At 41.2% G+C, this 18622-nt stretch overlaps 1 protein-coding gene and 3 non-coding genes across 4 annotated transcripts in view; 1 reads left to right on the top strand and 3 right to left on the bottom strand.

Moving 5' to 3' along the window:
• The window catches only part of nup188 (nucleoporin 188), a 42120-nt gene extending 40414 nt beyond the window's left edge, over window positions 1-1706 (top strand). The window contains exon 43 of the mRNA XM_076986290.1: window positions 1-1706. This exon is cut by the window's left edge and continues 396 nt beyond it. The gene's annotated coding sequence lies outside the window, so the exon portion shown is untranslated.
• An 11561-nt stretch (window positions 1707-13267) lies between these two features.
• LOC143487487 (U6 spliceosomal RNA) lies at window positions 13268-13374 on the bottom strand. The gene has a single exon (XR_013124273.1). It is a non-coding gene; the product is annotated as a U6 spliceosomal RNA (small nuclear RNA).
• A 2300-nt stretch (window positions 13375-15674) lies between these two features.
• LOC143487486 (U6 spliceosomal RNA) lies at window positions 15675-15781 on the bottom strand. Its single transcript, XR_013124272.1, has one exon. It is a non-coding gene; the product is annotated as a U6 spliceosomal RNA (small nuclear RNA).
• A 2302-nt stretch (window positions 15782-18083) lies between these two features.
• Window positions 18084-18190, bottom strand: LOC143487485 (U6 spliceosomal RNA). Its single transcript, XR_013124271.1, has one exon. It is a non-coding gene; the product is annotated as a U6 spliceosomal RNA (small nuclear RNA).
• Between the last annotated feature and the right edge of the window lie 432 nt (window positions 18191-18622).

The raw sequence follows: 18622 nt of genomic DNA, 5'->3' as shown, positions 1-18622 counted from the left end.
CTGATGAGGATCCTTCAACGTTCTTTGCGAGACTCTTCCATTTGAATTATATTTTTCCTCTTAGCGCCAAAGTGTAGCTGACGTCACTGTACACTGTGCAGTACACACCACTCCATGTTTAAGAAACGCTGTTATTTGTTTATTTATGTGCAGGTATATGGGGGAAAATGTATGTTTGTGGAGTTTGTACACGCACGTATCAGCTTACAGGTAGAGTCGGGTCTCGGGGAGCAGGGAGGTATAAATAGTTAGACTGTTACCTTAAGATCTTCTGTTCTGTCTCTTTTCTACTGTCTTTGTAATGCGTGTGCAGTTGTCACTGTGTAAGCGTGTGTTGGGCTGGTTAAGGAGCGTGGTGCTGAACGGTGGTGAGGGACAGATCATGCTGATGTCCAGGACATTGAGGACATTCCCCTTCCTGACACCCACTGATGGAGTCCAGGGGGGAGATTAGCTTTGGTCTTACACAAACACATTTACAGTTGGAATTGTTTACACTGGGATCGTCAGTGAGGAGCTGCCAGGCCTCTGGTGGGTCTGAACGTTGATGTTCACAGCTGCCTGCGTCCGTGATGGAGATGGAGAACCTGGTGAGAAGATGTCTGAGACGGAGAGGAACACCAGATTGAAATCAAACATCTGCCTTTCTGCTCACTGTTTGTGTTCTGGTCACCATTTGTGTCTTTTTAATTGGGTTGTAAAGACCATGTTTGTTTACTTAAAGCTGGATGTAGGAGTTCTCGTTAATCCAGTCCAGTGGAAGCATGGTGGCAGGAGCCCTTCCTGTTGGAGGACCCTCACTTTGGGTTCATGTATCTTCCTGAAAGTCTGCTTCATGACATACGCCAGGGGGACCTTCTGTAAGTGTGTGTGTGTGTGTGTGTGTGTGTGAGAGAGAGAGAGAGAGTTGGGCCCTAATCAGAAGTGTGTGTTGGTATCTGTAAATTTGTTGATGTAAAAGCTTCGGTTTGGAAGCTGAGAAATTCTCTGAAATGACTTGAGGTGCTATGGTTGGTGTGCCAACAGAAAGAGTTATGAGGCCTGACCAACACAGTTATGAGGCCTGACCAGCACAGTTATGAGGCCTGACCAACGCAGAGTTATGAGGCCTGACCAACACAGAGTTATGAGGCCTGACCAACAGTTATGAGGCCTGACCAACACAGAGTTATGGGGGTGTGGAGAGTCTCTGAGACAGAGCTGCCTGGTCCCGTCACCTCTGGTCCTACCAAAGTTTAGCCAGACTTGACTCAAATTATTTTTGAGTTGAATGTTAAAAGGTTTTGTTGCTGATTGAGAGGCACGAGTGTGTGTGAGTGAGAGTGCGAGGGTGGGTTTGTGTGTGTGGGAGCGTATTGAGGAGGAAAATACAACAAGGGCCGTTTAGCATAAACTCATCTACATAATCCCTTGTCTTCCCTTGGCTTTTGTTTATTTTAATTTTAGCATTTGGGCTGGAGGTATTTCTGTAATAAATATTGGTCTCCCCTGCACTCCCTAGCTGATAATAATAAGTATGTTTTGTATTGCTTGATGGTTGATATTTTAATCTGTGCAGTTATGACTGAGTTTTTGTTTGCTTCTATATTATTTTTTCTGTATTACCCAATTTCAGTTTCATCGGAGTGCCAATATTTTAGCAGCTGAAACAAAAATGTATTTTTGTCACTGTGGTTTGTTTATACAGTAATAAACAATTTATAAGAGGTTAAACATCGTTTTTATTCTTTTAAAATTTAGTTTTAGTGTTTTACAATATAAAAAATGACTGTGAAAGCAGCAGTGTAATGAAAAATCAAAACAGTTTACCCGCATTTTTAATCTTACCCACAGCAACGCAGATTTTCCTCAAGGTGGCGCTAGTGATTTCCAGGCCTATAGTAAATAGTTGTTGTATTTTGTACGTGGTGCTGCGTTGCGATAAGAATCACGGACGAACGGGCGTTATGAAGGATGTAACGGTGCCGCTCGTAGCAGAGCCGTTAAAACACGGCGGTGAGCGTCGCAGGGTGGTTGGTTTGAGCTACCAGACTGTCCAGTTACGGGAGACACAGGACACGTCGTTTAGTTTGTCAGCAAGAAGCAGGTGGAGACAGCGGCGACTACACGTGGTGGAGTAAATGAACGTGTCATTTCACGACCACGGACACTAACGACACCGCGAGGAGGAGTAGAGAGCGCCCAGAGACCGGTGAGGCAGCAAGGGCTCACCACAGGCTCACCAACTGCTTAAACTGGTTAAAGGAGGGTTTTAATAAGTCCGGACAAAATTATCAAATGTCAAGGAAGTCTAAACCAAATTTCTGCCGCTTAACGTGGACTCGAGTCACATAACTTGGACTCGAGTCCGACTCGAGTCACTAAACTGATGACTTGTGACTTGACTCGACAACATACTTGCGAGTTGACTTAAGCCTGGTTTATACTTTCGCGAGCGACCGTAGCGCGCGGCTCCGCCCACCTCGCGCGACCCTGCGCGAGCGGTGTCGCGAACGTCGCGAGCGTCGCTGCAGTGTTCTCCGAAACGATAGGTGGCGATAGGTGGCAGTGGAGAATAAAAAACCCATGCAAAACCGATGAAAGAACATTTTTACCTGACCAGAGACCGTATATATACACATCAGGCATCAAACGTAAATATGGCTTTGCAGTGTTGTCCTAAACGATACGTTAACAAATACGAGCCTCTTGTAATTCCAGGACGAAACATGAGAGAACGTGAAGACGTTAAGCCTGGTTTATACTTTCGCGAGTGACTGTAGCGCGCGGCTCCGCCCACCTCGCGCGACCCTGCGCGAGCGGTGTAGGCGTTTATACTTTCGCGAGCGTCGCTGCAGTGTTCTCCGAAACGATAGATGGCGATAGGTGGCAGTGGAGAATAAAAAACCCCTGCAAAACCGGTGAAAGAACATTTTACCTGACCAGAGACCGTATATATACATTAGGTATCAAACATAAATATGGCTTTGCAATGTTGTCCGAAACTATATGTGGTAGTATAAAGAAACACCCCTAAAAAAAGGGGAATGAACATTTACCTGACGCATTTTAATGTTGCTTTGTGTTTCAGGTTTGAAAAGTGCTGGAATTTAGGCTAAAGTACTTGAAAATGTTGAAATTACGTTAACAAATACGAGCCTCTTGTAATTCCAGGACGAAACATGAGAGAACGTGAAGACGTTAAGATTGGGCGTTTTGAAAATAAACAACCATTAAATAATGTGATAAAAAAGCGAATTATTTCGATTCATTTCGAGTATATGTATAAATATTTAACCTAATTAAGTTTAACGTGCTGGAAAATATTGAAATGTACCTTTAAAGTGACGTACAAGTGCTTTAATTCCACCTTGTATAGGTGTATGAACCCGGCAAACATGACTTTGTCCATCGCGCTGAAGCGCGGCGCGCGCGCGAAGTTACAAAATTCGAGAGGTGCACGACCTCGCGCCGCGACAGCGCGCGAGGCCCTCGCGCACGGGCGGAGCCACCGCGATTACGTCATTTTCGCCGCGCGGACCCTCGCGCCGCTCGCGGCGCGTCGAGTATAAACCAGGCTTTAGACGTCTGGGCGTTTTGAAAATAAACAACCATTAAATAATGTGATAAAAAAGCGAATTATTTCGATTCATTTCGAGTATATGTATAAATATTTAACTTAATTAAGTTTAACGTGCTGGGAAATATTGAAATGGACCTTTAAAGTGACGTACAAGTGCTTTAATTCCACCTTGTATAGGTGTATGAACCCGGCAAACATGACTTTGTCTATCGCGCTGAAGCGCGGCGCGCGCGCGAAGTTACAAAATTCGAGAGGTGCACGACCTCGCGCACGGGCGGAGCCACAGCGATTACGTCATTTTCGCCGCGCGGACCCTCGTATGGAGCTATTATAGTGTCACCAGAACCTGAACCTGAAATCATTATTACTTGAAAAAACAGTCTGTAAAATCCTCGCAGGTATGCAAAAATTCGAGTTAAAATTCAGGTTCAGGTCGAAATTCAGGTTCGGGTCGCAATTCAGGTTCGGGTCGCAATTCAGGTTCGGGTCGTAATTCAGGTTCGGGTCGAAATTCAGGTTCGGGTTGTAATTCAGGTTCAGGTCGAAATTCAGGTTCGGGTTGAAATTCAGGTTCAGGTTGAAATGCGGTTCATCCGGGATACGTAGGATGAGCAAACAAACTCAGAGCTAATCGAACTGCATCTGGCCAATCACAAAACATATCAGAGGTCATTAAGAGGCGCGTCTTTCTGCTAAATTTCCTGTAAGAGTGCGGTCCCTGTTTGGCGTGTAAGTAGCATGTAAGCAGCACGAAAGGGACCACTGTGCCACCCAGAAATGGCACCTTGTGGCAGCTGCCACATAATCGTGGCACTTAGTGTGACCAGTGCTGCGTGACTGTGGTCTCCGTTGTCCAGAAACGCCGCCTGCCTCTGCTGACAGACATCTAAAGACTCTTGGGTGACTCTGCGTATCGGCCACTCGCTTAAAATCATCCCGACGAGCTCCGAATCGCCATTTGTTGAAATGAAGATGGTTCATAACTTTTGTTTAAAAATTATGTTGAGTGAAATACTAGCCGACATCCAGCTAGACAGCTCTATATTACTAGTTCAGAATACTGTTTAGCGATAACGTCGAATTAAGATTATAGGAGGGTACGTGAATCTACAGTGGTAGACCGTTAACGACAGCACTAAATTTAAAGGGTTTATTATTATAGATGTATGGTTATCAGTGAATGTTCCTACACGCCATCAGCGTCATTTAAACCTCTGCGAGCGAATGGCATCGCATTTAGTATTTGTGCAATTTGTAGTATATTTCGCTTTGTATTGGTTTATATTGTTAGTCTAGATTACGTCTGTTACGACCCCACGATGTCATGGGTCTAGGTTTGGGGTGTGGGGTAGTAGCATGTGCGTAGTGGACAAGATGAAATTAAAGAAGAACGCGAAAACCAGACGGATACGTAAGAAAACGCTTTACTGCAGAGTGGTAATGGGTAGAAGAGCCTTTTCTACGCAGCAAAACACTGAACAGACACGTACGTACAAAAATACACGATTGACCATAAACCAACCAAGGAAAGGAGCAGTAGACGGCACCAAAGAAAAGAAACAAACAAAATATACTACACTAAGTTAACAAAGCAAGACTCACACCTTACTAACATAAATAAAGAAAATATATCTACGACGATAATCTCAAACAAATATACATACACGGTGCCCGCCTCTATACTGGTGTTTCTTATAAAATATCCCTGCATGGGTGTCTATATAATTGTGCACATGCTACTACGTTCTTACTCCATGGTGGCGATTTTCACAACGCTATTCATGACAAAAGCTATCGCACAAACCCTCACCTCTCACATGAGAATCATGAGCTACAGTTTCTCAAAAGTCACACACAACCGTAAAGGCAATAAATGCTCGCGTCGCCTCCCGGCAACTTCCAGCAACTCCGTCGTGCAGATTATGAAGCCGAATATCCTCCCCCTCATCCAAATCACGATCTTCGATTGGCCGACATAATCCACCCGTACCGAGGCAATCCACCTGTTAAACCAAAATTAACCGAAAGAGAAAACAACCTCCCCAAAATCCACAGTTCACGTAACACCGCAGCATCAGCCATCAACCACAGAGCGGCTACTGCCACTCATTGTCTACCACTAATCTAAATTCGACATTATCGTTAAAGAGTATGTGTTCTGTATGAGAGCATGTGGTGTGTGCATGGGCAGTGGCGTGCACAGACATTTTGGGGGGCAAGTGCTGGGGGGAAGGGGGGGGGCACTTTTTAGCGCACGTGGAACAATTCATTATAAAAAAATTACAAGCGCATGTTGAATGAAATTTGACTTTTATTAGTAACATTCTCTAAACGTGAGTTTTCAATGGAAAAAGTCACACCGCCAACTGATAAAATCCATATCCAATATTAACTATAGTCATTGTCCTTCAGTTAACTTCTGTTTACCCTCCACTGTCTGCAGGCATTGTTGCATATATTTTGCAATTAGTAAATCAATATAGGCTTACAATTAAGACAGTAAAAAGACCAAAAAGTACGAGAATGAGTTATAGGCTACTGACTGTTGTCATTACACGAATGCAGATGGACATTTTTCACAGGTAATGGGGAACTTCCCGTTTCTTCTTTCACAAATGAATGTGTTAATTTATGTTGCCTAAAAAAACCTATACAACAGAAGACGTTCAGCTTAATAGATTTGCAAACTCTACCTTAATTATTTGTATGTGGTCGTCCTCACGTTATCTATCACTGATTTGGGCTAGTGCGACTAGTTTATCAGGTGACCATCGGCTAAAAATGCTTAGTAGTTTGGTGCTGTATGAGACATTTTACTGCACAACAAAATGATTTCACGTTGGGCTTAGAGGACAAACGGTACGATTTGACTTGATGTGTATGTGACCTGGCTGGTGGGGACGGGAGAAGAAGTCTATCTGTGAGCGTGTGTGCTGTGCTGAAGACGCTTCCTTCCACTCGCTGAACTGAACTGCTGCTGCAGCGCATCTGGTGTGACAAAGGAATAGAGAGGTCGGGTGTGTGCGAGGTGGTGGCGCATTTCAGGGCATTGTTTTTAATCGCTCAGGTTTTCAAAAGATCATTTCAAACCGACCTCAGTAAAATGATAATAATAAAAAACGAAGTTTCAAAAGGGCACTTTCGTTGATAAAGGGCAGAGTTGGGGTCTAATTGTGCACGCCACTGTGCATGGGTAAGTTTGAGTGTTTTCGTGTTTATCTGTACTTGTTCTCTGGTATGTTCGCTTTAGTCATCCGTGTAGCGGACCACTTGGATTAATCACACAAACAATGCTCGGAGCTTCGACTGGTGTATCTTTATTCTCTCCTCCTTTCGCCACCGACATTTGACACCGTGAAAACTACAAAATGTGGCAAAAAATAAAAAATAAACACAAATGCCCTAGCACCATACCTCATAGATAATGTGTAGAACAGGGTCCAAACTTTAAATGCGTCACTCCTAGCAAACTTGCACATGAACTCAACTTTATGTTATGAGCCGCAGCTCTTACTGAAAACAAAACAACAATCACATCTCCCTTCGTTTCAAATTAAATAAATCACTCTTTTGGATTAATACAATTTTTCTTCCTACCTCCTTCTGCTTCCAAGGGCGCTAAGTTTGAACTTTGTTTTACATTTGACATACAACAACACAAAAAAACGAAGCCAACTACAGTAAAATATCTTCCACAAGTGTCAACAAGGAATATAACAAGTAATTCGTTTGTTCTTGTGTTTTTTCAAACTCTGGAGCAACGTACATCGAACGCGCACAGAAGAACTCGCGCTGAAAGTCTCGTGCCGAAAGTTTAGTTCAGCGATAACAGGAGGTAGCAGAATAATCAAATATTCAATAATAAACAAATAAATAAATATAAGGCTGTCATTTACAATCCGTGTTGTGTCGCTGTAGTGGTTTGTGGTGTCGTCTAGTTTAGTCATGCTTCATCATGATCGTGCTGTCCGTGTGTCTTCTATTATATTAACGTAGTTTATTTAATGTTAAATGTGAAACCCCTTATATAAAATGCTCTTATCAAGTGTCCTCCCACTGATAACACTTCACCCCCACGTCACAACATAAAACAGATTTATTACAGATTGTTCATCAGTGAACGTTCATCACGCCATCAGCGTCATTTAAACCACTGCGAGCGAGTGGCATCGCATTTGTAGGATTCGTGGAAATGAAGATGGTTTATATTTTTTGTTTGTTAATTTATGTTGGGTGAACGATTCGGAGCTGACCGACAGCTCCAAACTACGAGTTCAGGATGCTGTTTAACGATTATGTCGGGAGCCGCTCGGCTGACAATCTAGACTAACAATATAAACCAATACAAAGCGAAATATACTACAAATTGCACAAATACTAAATGCGATGCCATTCGCTCGCAGAGGTTTAAATGACGCTGATGGCGTGTAGGAACATTCACTGATAACCATACATCTATAATAATAAACCCTTTAAATTTAGTGCTGTCGTTAACGGTCTACCACTGTAGATTCACGTACCCTCCTATAATCTTAATTCGACGTTATCGCTAAACAGTATTCTGAACTAGTAATATAGAGCTGTCTAGCTGGATGTCGGCTAGTATTTCACTCAACATAATTTTTAAACAAAAGTTATGAACCATCTTCATTTCAACAAATGGCGATTCGGAGCTCGTCGGGATGATTTTAAGCGAGTGGCCGATACGCAGAGTCACCCAAGAGTCTTTAGATGTCTGTCAGCAGAGGCAGGCGGCGTTTCTGGACAACGGAGACCACAGTCACGCAGCACTGGTCACACTAAGTGCCACGATTATGTGGCAGCTGCCACAAGGTGCCATTTCTGGGTGGCACAGTGGTCCCTTTCGTGCTGCTTACATGCTACTTACACGCCAAACAGGGACCGCACTCTTACAGGAAATTTAGCAGAAAGACGCGCCTCTTAATGACCTCTGATATGTTTTGTGATTGGCCAGATGCAGTTCGATTAGCTCTGAGTTTGTTTGCTCATCCTACGTATCCCGGATGAACCGCATTTCAACCTGAACCTGAATTTCAACCCGAACCTGAATTTCGACCTGAACCTGAATTACAACCCGAACCTGAATTTCGACCTGAACCTGAATTACGACCCGAACCTGAATTTTGACCCGAACCTGAATTGCGACCCGAACCTGAATTGCGACCCGAACCTGAATTTCAACCTGAACCTGAATTTTAACTCGAATTTTTGCATACCTGCGAGGATTTTACAAACTGTTTTTTCAAGTAATAATGATTTCAGGTTCAGGTTCTGGTGACACTATAATAGCTCCATACCCTCGCGCCGCTCGCGGCGCGTCAAGTATAAACCAGGCTTTAGACTTACCTTTACTGACTTGGATTTGGAATCGGACTTGAGCTTTAAGACTTGAAAAGACTTGAAATCCTTATTTTAGGTGACGACAATTGCGACGACATCTCACTCAAGCGAACCGAAACACTCAAACGCCTAACGTTAGTTAGTCTGACTAACTTAATATAGCCTACTACTAATCAACGGTATCAATTGTGTTATATATTGAAATTACATCTGGTGACATGACTAGGACTTGAAGTTTAAGACTTGGGACTTGACTCGAGACTCGCTTGTATTGACTTGGGACTTGACTTGAGACTTGACTGTATTGACTTGGGACTTGACTCGAGACTTGATTGTGAAGACTTGAGACTTACTTGTTACTTGCAACTTAGTGACTTGTTCACATGTCTGCTTGATTGTGAAGACTTGAGACTTGTTACTTGCAACTTAGTGACTTGTTCACATGTCTGCAATCATTTGATTAAATATTTTTTGAATTATGAGCATTTGTTTGGCACTAGACACAGAAAAGTGGCCCATTGGCCCCCATATAAATTTCTCAGAATCAGAATTGGCTTTTTCACAATATGCCTCTGTGTTTAACTTGTCATAAATCAGTCATTTTGGGGTCAAACCACACAAAAATACATCAAAATCATCAGCAAGGGGTCATATTTCACGCGATCTCTTTGGTTAAGCGACAAGTTGTATCCAGAATTACGACCATTTGTTCGGATGGTGCAAATCACACTAAAACAAGGCTTCCCCACCAGTGGCGTGCATAGACATTTTGGGGGGCAAGTGCTCGGGGGGGGGTGGGGTGGACTTTTATTTGTCACATTCTCTAAACGTGAGTTTTCAATGGAAAAAAGTCACACAGCCAACTGATATAATTCATATCCAATCAGTCATGTCCTTCAGTTAACTTCTGTTTACCCTCCACTGTCTGCAGGCCTTGTTGCATATATTTTGCAATAGTCATTACATGAATGCAGATGGGCATTTTTCACAGGTAATGGGGAACTTCCCGTTTCTTCTTTCACAAATGAATGTGTTAATTTATGTTGCCTAACAAAACCTATACAACAGAAGACGTTCAGCTTAATAGATTTGCAAACTCTACCTTAATTATTTGTATGTGGTCGTCCTCACGTTATCTATCATTGATTTGGGCTAGTGCGACTAGTTTATCAGGTGACCATCGGCTAAAATGCTTAGTAGTTTGGTGCTGTATGAGACATTTTACTGCACAACAAAATGATTTCACGTTGGGCTTAGAGGGCAAACGGTACGATTTGACTTGATGTGTATGCAGTGTTGTATAAAGTATTAGAGACCCATACTTGAGTAAAAGTACAAGTACTCTATAAAAAAATTTACTTGAGTAGAAGTTGAAGTGTTCTTTAAAAACTTTACTTAAGTGGAAGTACAGAAGTATTCAGCATTTTTTGTACTTAAGTATTGCAAGTAGTTTATTCTAAAACTTATTACTCAAGTACTGAAAGTAAAAAGTACAAGTACTATGTTTATAATTAATTAAAGAAAGCCGTCAAAGTTTGATTATCAATTATTTTTCTATATCACTTACAAATCAAAGACAAATACAAGTGGTCTGTATGTATAAACAAGTAGCAACTTACAAAACTGGGGTTAACACTTCGTACACAAAAAACAGATAACCTATGTCCCTCTACCTCGTAGGTTTGACGCAGAAGTACAAGTTCAACTTAATTTAGCTGAGAAAACTAGGTGTATTTTGGACATAAAATCCATCCGTCGGATTTTAAGGGTGAGCCTATTGCCCTGCGTTTACCCTCAATAAATGCCCTTACCCTATAAAAACACTACACTACAAAAATGGGCACATGATTAATCAGCATGAAAAGAGACACGGCTTACTGTTGCTAAAAACACAACTCGGCATGACATCGCCTTTATGATTGCCAGCTAATGTTAATACTGCAGCAGTCATGAACATAATTAGGTTAGTTAGCTAAGATATCAAACCTAACTGTGTCTTCTGTGCGTTATATTTATAACTTACATTGATGTGGGGTGGTCTCCTTCCTCAAACACTGTCTCTAGGTAGGGCCAGGGTGGTCTCCATCCTCACCCTCACCGCCACGATCACTCCATGTTAAAGGTGTGGAAGGTGCCAATATATGTACATTAAAACGCCAACAAGCTTGTTATGCAGCACTTATGCTGCTCTTCTGCTGTTACCAAACACGGTACCATCTCTTTTAATGAGATAAAAAGCGAATTATTTGGAATAATTTCGAGTATATGTGTATTTGTATAAATATGTAAATTAAGCTGAAGGTGCTGGAAAATACCGAAAATGGACCTTCAAAGTGCCGTACAAGTGCATAAATTCCACCTTGTAACTTCACACGCACAAAAATCGAGAGTTGCACGACCTCGCGACGCGACCACGCGCGTGGTCAACGCGCATGGGCGGAGCCATCGCGATTGCGTCATTTTTGCCGCGCGGACCCTTGCGGCAGTCACGACGTGTCAAGTGAACCTAGATTACGAAGCTCAAGTGTTCAGTGAAGGCAGCAGCAGAGTAAACGAGACGCGACCGGAGCATGCGCAGTTTTCTCATAAGTCAGCCTGATCGCTTGACCCGGTGACAGCGCCAGTTAACATGTTTATAATTGTAACGAGTAACTATACAGCACGTAAAAAATATATCGGAGTAAAAGTATTAAACTGATGGAAAATATGTAGTGAAGTAAAAGTGGAAGTAGGAGAAAAAAATAATACTCCAGTAAAGTACAGATACAGCATTTTAGTACTTAAGTACAGTAGTGAAGTAGTTCTACTTCGTTACTATACAACTCTGTGTGTATGTGACCTGGCTGGTGGGGACGGGAGAAGAAGTCTATCTGTGAGCGTGTGTGCTGTGCTGAAGACGCTTCCTTCCACTCGCTGAACTGAACTGCTGCTGTAACGCATCTGGTGTGACAAAGGAATAGAGAGTTCGGGTGTGTGTGAGGTGGTGGCGCATTTCAGGGCATTGTTTTTAATCGCTCAGGTTTTCAAAAGATCATTTCAAACCGACCTCAGTAAAATGATAATAATAATAATAATAATAATAAACGAAGTTTCAAAAAGGTACTTTCGTTGATAAAGGGCAGAGTTGGTGGTGCTTTAGCACCACCTGATGTTTGTGTGCACGCCACTGTTCCCCACTCACAGAGGCAGTGAGAGTGAGTTATTTTTGAATGTCTCTCCCCCTCCGCCACACACGCACGCGCGCACACATACTGTGCATCTCTCCCATACTCATTCCACACAGACACACACACAAACATACATACACTCTTCTCACACACACATCTGTCAAACCCACTACACACACACACACACACACACACAGACTTGCATATCTTTTCAAGCACTATGTATTTCCTTCAGGAAATGCACATCTAATTTCTCTTGATACTCACTAGGTGGCGCCAACTCTCCAGCAGTGAATTTTTCCCCCCAACTTCATTTAAGTAACCACTGATCATGGCTAAATAAATGTCATTGGAATGCCCATGGAGACTGATGAACTGGGTGATGTGCCCAGTCAAAGCCTCGCTTATTCCAGTGTGCAGTTCTGACAGACACCTAAACAATTATTTACTTAACAAGCAATAAAGGCCTTTAAAACTGTAAATAAATAATAAATGTAACACTAAATCATGCAAAAATGTAAAATTAAAGCTAGCTACAATGGTAAATCACATAGATGTGTTAATAAATACAATATGTGTAATATAAGGTGTATTATGTGCAATGCATGTGTAATATAAGGTGTGCTGTATGGTGAGATCTGGTGGGTGATATGAATACTGAGTTTGATGGTGTTTACTCTCTCTATGTCGGTCTCTCCTATAAGTGTGATGGTGTTTACTCTTTACCACAGTCTCTCCACAGTAGGGAAAATAGTGTCAGATGCGTCTAAGCAGCAGTTTGACTTCATGACCACTAGATGGCAGATATCCACTAATGAAAATGACAAGAATTAAAATAACTTCAGTTAAGAGATTCCAAACAAAAATATGAAATAGAACTTTTTGGCACATTTGTATGAATTTTGACATGTTTTATGCATATTGTGATTGAAAAGTCTATATGTTTTGCAAACTTTTTTTGCCTTTTGTTTTGTTTTTTAAGTGCATTTATTTGTTAAAATTATCTGTGGCTCCTAGAGGAGTTTTGATGACTATTGGCCCCAGGGGGCCCCCAGGGGCCAAAATAATAATAATAATAATAATAATGTGTAATTAACAATGGATAAGTACCTGTGGCTCTTTGAGCCTTCTATAGGAGTTCTGATGGCTCTATTGGCCCCAGGGGGCCCCCAGGGGCCAAAATATTGGACGCTTCACGATTTTGCGTGTCATCCTTGCGCAGGGGCCATGCTAATCTTCTCTGTATCGTTCCAATTTTAGTATATGTGCTGCCGTAGCAAGCACAAACAAGACATCTGAACGTCCCGTATAAATCCTGGGGATTTGGACTATGTGTCTTGTCTCTGAAATGTGGAAAAAATGAATATTAGGCTCAAAATTCCAGCAGAATAGGCCAAAAAAATTAGCATATTCATGGAGATAAGAAATATAATGTTTCACATTTCTAAAATACTAGTACTAGTGAGTATTAGTGGTTTAATTCTCTTTGCCTTAGTCTGCCAAGGTGTATTGTGGGAAATATGGGGAGTAGACGGCGTACTGGCTGCTTGGATTGGAGGCTTGTGTGGTGACGTAACCGCCCTCCTTTGTCTCTCCTGACATACCCTCCCCCGCTCGGTCGCACCACTAGTTCCTCCCCCGCACGGCTAACTGCCGTCTCACAGCACAACACCAGAGAACAAGGCACACAGCCTCTGAAGACCTAGAAATACTCCATATATGATACAGGACATAAGCAACAACACCTCTATAAAGAGGGGTTAAACAAACTGAGACATAATATGTTAGCAGCCATTTTGGATCTCTTCCTTCTAAACAGGGAGCTTGTACCCCTGTCTACCTCTAAGGGGCGTGAGACTGCAAGATTTCATTCAACCCAGGTCTTACTTGTTCTGTGGGGGATCTATTTCCCCCTTTATGTAGATGTACCTTTGTGAGCAATAGTCTATTCACTGTAATGTGAAATGCCAAAAAATTCATCAAAACGGTGTCCTGCATGTACTGTGTTCTCTGCCTATTTGTAGTTCTGTTTGACAATTCCTGTTTGAACTTAAGCTTTCTGTTGTAACAACTCAGAAAAGTCTCATAAGTTACATTTTGCATTAATTGTAAGATTTTTATATAGATATTTGAAAATATGCCTGATATCCTGTTACAAGCACCTTTCAAACCAAATTATTTTCAAATCAAAATGATTACATAAGATAGAAGAAGCTTTTAACACTAAACCAATCACATCTGGAACAGTAACGCCAATGATAAATGAATTAGTTCAGTAGAATCGTCAATAGACTTTCAAATAACTGTGTAAATAGGATTTGTTTATAACAGGGGTGTAAAATTCATTTTGGTCTGGAGGCTGCATACAACTTACGGATCTCAAGGGGGCAGACCAGTAAACTCATTCCAAAATTACATGGAACTAACAATAAGTCTTTTTTTCTTTGTATTAGTGCAAATAAGTAAATTATAAAAATCTTTATATAAATGAAACAGAAAAAGCAGGTAAAGTGATAGAACTGACTAAAACACGCCCCTAGTGGACAATGTAGGAACTGCAGATTTTCAATAAAATGGAGTTTATTCCTCTTTAATAATGCAGGTTTATTCCGCAGGGGCCATATGTTTGACACCACTGGTTTATAAGGTGACAAATTCCCTGTTTTCCACTTTATCTGTAGTGTCAAAGTTCTCTACCAATGATTCCCCCCCCAACTTCATTTAAGTAACCACTGATCATGGCTAAATAAATGTCATTGGAATGCCCATGGAGACTGATGAACTGGGTGATGTGCCCAGTCAAAGCCTCGCTTATTCCAGTGTGCAGTTCTGACAGACACCTAAACAATTATTTACTTAACAAGCAATAAAGGCCTTTAAAACTGTAAATAAATAATAAATGTAACACTAAATCATGCAAAAATGTAAAATTAAAGCTAGCTACAATGGTAAATCACATAGGTGTGTTAATAAATACAATATGTGTAATATAAGGTGTATTATGTGCAATGCATGTGTAATATAAGGTGTGCTGTATGGTGAGATCTGGTGGGTGATATGAATACTGAGTTTGATGGTGTTTACTCTCTCTATGTCGGTCTCTCCTATAAGTGTGATGGTGTTTACTCTTTACCACAGTCTCTCCACAGTAGGGAAAATAGTGTCAGATGCGTCTAAGCAGCAGTTTGACTTCATGACCACTAGATGGCAGATATCCACTAATGAAAATGACAAGAATTAAAATAACTTCAGTTAAGAGATTCCAAACAAAAATATGAAATAGAACTTTTTGGCACATTTGTATGAATTTTGACATGTTTTATGCATATTGTGATTGAAAAGTCTATATGTTTTGCAAACTTTTTTTGCCTTTTGTTTTGTTTTTTAAGTGCATTTATTTGTTAAAATTATCTGTGGCTCCTAGGGGAGTTTTGATGACTATTGGCCCCAGGGGGCCCCCAGGGGCCAAAATAATAATAATAATAATAATAATGTGTAATTAACAATGGATAAGTACCTGTGGCTCTTTGAGCCTTCTATAGGAGTTCTGATGGCTCTATTGGCCCCAGGGGGCCCCCAGGGGCCAAAATATTGGACGCTTCACGATTTTGCGTGTCATCCTTGCGCAGGGGCCATGCTAATCTTCTCTGTATCGTTCCAATTTTAGTATATGTGCTGCCGTAGCAAGCACAAACAAGACATCTGAACGTCCCGTATAAATCCTGGGGATTTGGACTATGTGTCTTGTCTCTGAAATGTGGAAAAAATGAATATTAGGCTCAAAATTGCAGCAGAATAGGCCAAAAAAATTAGCATATTCATGGAGATAAGAAATATAATGTTTCACATTTCTAAAATACTAGTACTAGTGAGTATTAGTGGTTTAATTCTCTTTGCCTTAGTCTGCCAAGGTGTATTGTGGGAAATATGGGGAGTAGACGGCGTACTGGCTGCTTGGATTGGAGGCTTGTGTGGTGACGTAACCGCCCTCCTTTGTCTCTCCTGACATACCCTCCCCCGCTCGGTCGCACCACTAGTTCCTCCCCCGCACGGCTAACTGCCGTCTCACAGCACAACACCAGAGAACAAGGCACACAGCCTCTGAAGACCTAGAAATACTCCATATATGATACAGGACATAAGCAACAACACCTCTATAAAGAGGGGTTAAACAAACTGAGACATAATATGTTAGCAGCCATTTTGGATCTCTTCCTTCTAAACAGGGAGCTTGTACCCCTGTCTACCTCTAAGGGGCGTGAGAGACTGCAAGATTTCATTCAACCCAGGTCTTACTTGTTCTGTGGGGGATCTATTTCCCCCTTTATGTAGATGTACCTTTGTGAGCAATAGTCTATTCACTGTAATGTGAAATGCCATAAAATTCATCAAAACGGTGTCCTGCATGTACTGTGTTCTCTGCCTATTTGTAGTTCTGTTTGACAATTCCTGTTTGAACTTAAGCTTTCTGTTGTAACAACTCAGAAAAGTCTCATAAGTTACATTTTGCATTAATTGTAAGATTTTTATATAGATATTTGAAAATATGCCTGATATCCTGTTACAAGCACCTTTCAAACCAAATTATTTTCAAATCAAAATGATTACATAAGATAGAAGAAGCTTTTAACACTAAACCAATCACATCTGGAACAGTAACGCCAATGATAAATGAATTAGTTCAGTAGAATCGTCAATAGACTTTCAAATAACTGTGTAAATAGGATTTGTTTATAACAGGGGTGTAAAATTCATTTTGGTCTGGAGGCTGCATACAACTTACGGATCTCAAGGGGGCAGACCAGTAAACTCATTCCAAAATTACATGGAACTAACAATAAGTCTTTTTTTCTTTGTATTAGTGCAAATAAGTAAATTATAAAAATCTTTATATAAATGAAACAGAAAAAGCAGGTAAAGTGATAGAACTGACTAAAACACGCCCCTAGTGGACAATGTAGGAACTGCAGATTTTCAATAAAATGGAGTTTATTCCTCTTTAATAATGCAGGTTTATTCCGCAGGGGCCATATGTTTGACACCACTGGTTTATAAGGTGACAAATTCCCTGTTTTCCACTTTATCTGTAGTGTCAAAGTTCTCTACCAATGATTCCCCCCCCAACTTCATTTAAGTAACCACTGATCATGGCTAAATAAATGTCATTGGAATGCCCATGGAGACTGATGAACTGGGTGATGTGCCCAGTCAAAGCCTCGCTTATTCCAGTGTGCAGTTCTGACAGACACCTAAACAATTATTTACTTAACAAGCAATAAAGGCCTTTAAAACTGTAAATAAATAATAAATGTAACACTAAATCATGCAAAAATGTAAAATTAAAGCTAGCTACAATGGTAAATCACATAGATGTGTTAATAAATACAATATGTGTAATATAAGGTGTATTATGTGCAATGCATGTGTAATATAAGGTGTGCTGTATGGTGAGATCTGGTGGGTGATATGAATACTGAGTTTGATGGTGTTTACTCTCTCTATGTCGGTCTCTCCTATAAGTGTGATGGTGTTTACTCTTTACCACAGTCTCTCCACAGTAGGGAAAATAGTGTCAGATGCGTCTAAGCAGCAGTTTGACTTCATGACCACTAGATGGCAGATATCCACTAATGAAAATGACAAGAATTAAAATAACTTCAGTTAAGAGATTCCAAACAAAAATATGAAATAGAACTTTTTGGCACATTTGTATGAATTTTGACATGTTTTATGCATATTGTGATTGAAAAGTCTATATGTTTTGCAAACTTTTTTTGCCTTTTGTTTTGTTTTTTAAGTGCATTTATTTGTTAAAATTATCTGTGGCTCCTAGGGGAGTTTTGATGACTATTGGCCCCAGGGGGCCCCCAGGGGCCAAAATAATAATAATAATAATAATAATGTGTAATTAACAATGGATAAGTACCTGTGGCTCTTTGAGCCTTCTATAGGAGTTCTGATGGCTCTATTGGCCCCAGGGGGCCCCCAGGGGCCAAAATATTGGACGCTTCACGATTTTGCGTGTCATCCTTGCGCAGGGGCCATGCTAATCTTCTCTGTATCGTTCCAATTTTAGTATATGTGCTGCCGTAGCAAGCACAAACAAGACATCTGAACGTCCCGTATAAATCCTGGGGATTTGGACTATGTGTCTTGTCTCTGAAATGTGGAAAAAATGAATATTAGGCTCAAAATTGCAGCAGAATAGGCCAAAAAAATTAGCATATTCATGGAGATAAGAAATATAATGTTTCACATTTCTAAAATACTAGTACTAGTGAGTATTAGTGGTTTAATTCTCTTTGCCTTAGTCTGCCAAGGTGTATTGTGGGAAATATGGGGAGTAGACGGCGTACTGGCTGCTTGGATTGGAGGCTTGTGTGGTGACGTAACCGCCCTCCTTTGTCTCTCCTGACATACCCTCCCCCGCTCGGTCGCACCACTAGTTCCTCCCCCGCACGGCTAACTGCCGTCTCACAGCACAACACCAGAGAACAAGGCACACAGCCTCTGAAGACCTAGAAATACTCCA

The sequence above is a fragment of the Brachyhypopomus gauderio genome, unplaced genomic scaffold, assembly GCF_052324685.1.
Source record: "Brachyhypopomus gauderio isolate BG-103 unplaced genomic scaffold, BGAUD_0.2 sc46, whole genome shotgun sequence".
In the NCBI taxonomy this organism is placed as follows: Eukaryota; Metazoa; Chordata; class Actinopteri; order Gymnotiformes; family Hypopomidae; genus Brachyhypopomus; species Brachyhypopomus gauderio.
This window is presented reverse-complemented; position numbering and strand designations above follow the sequence as displayed.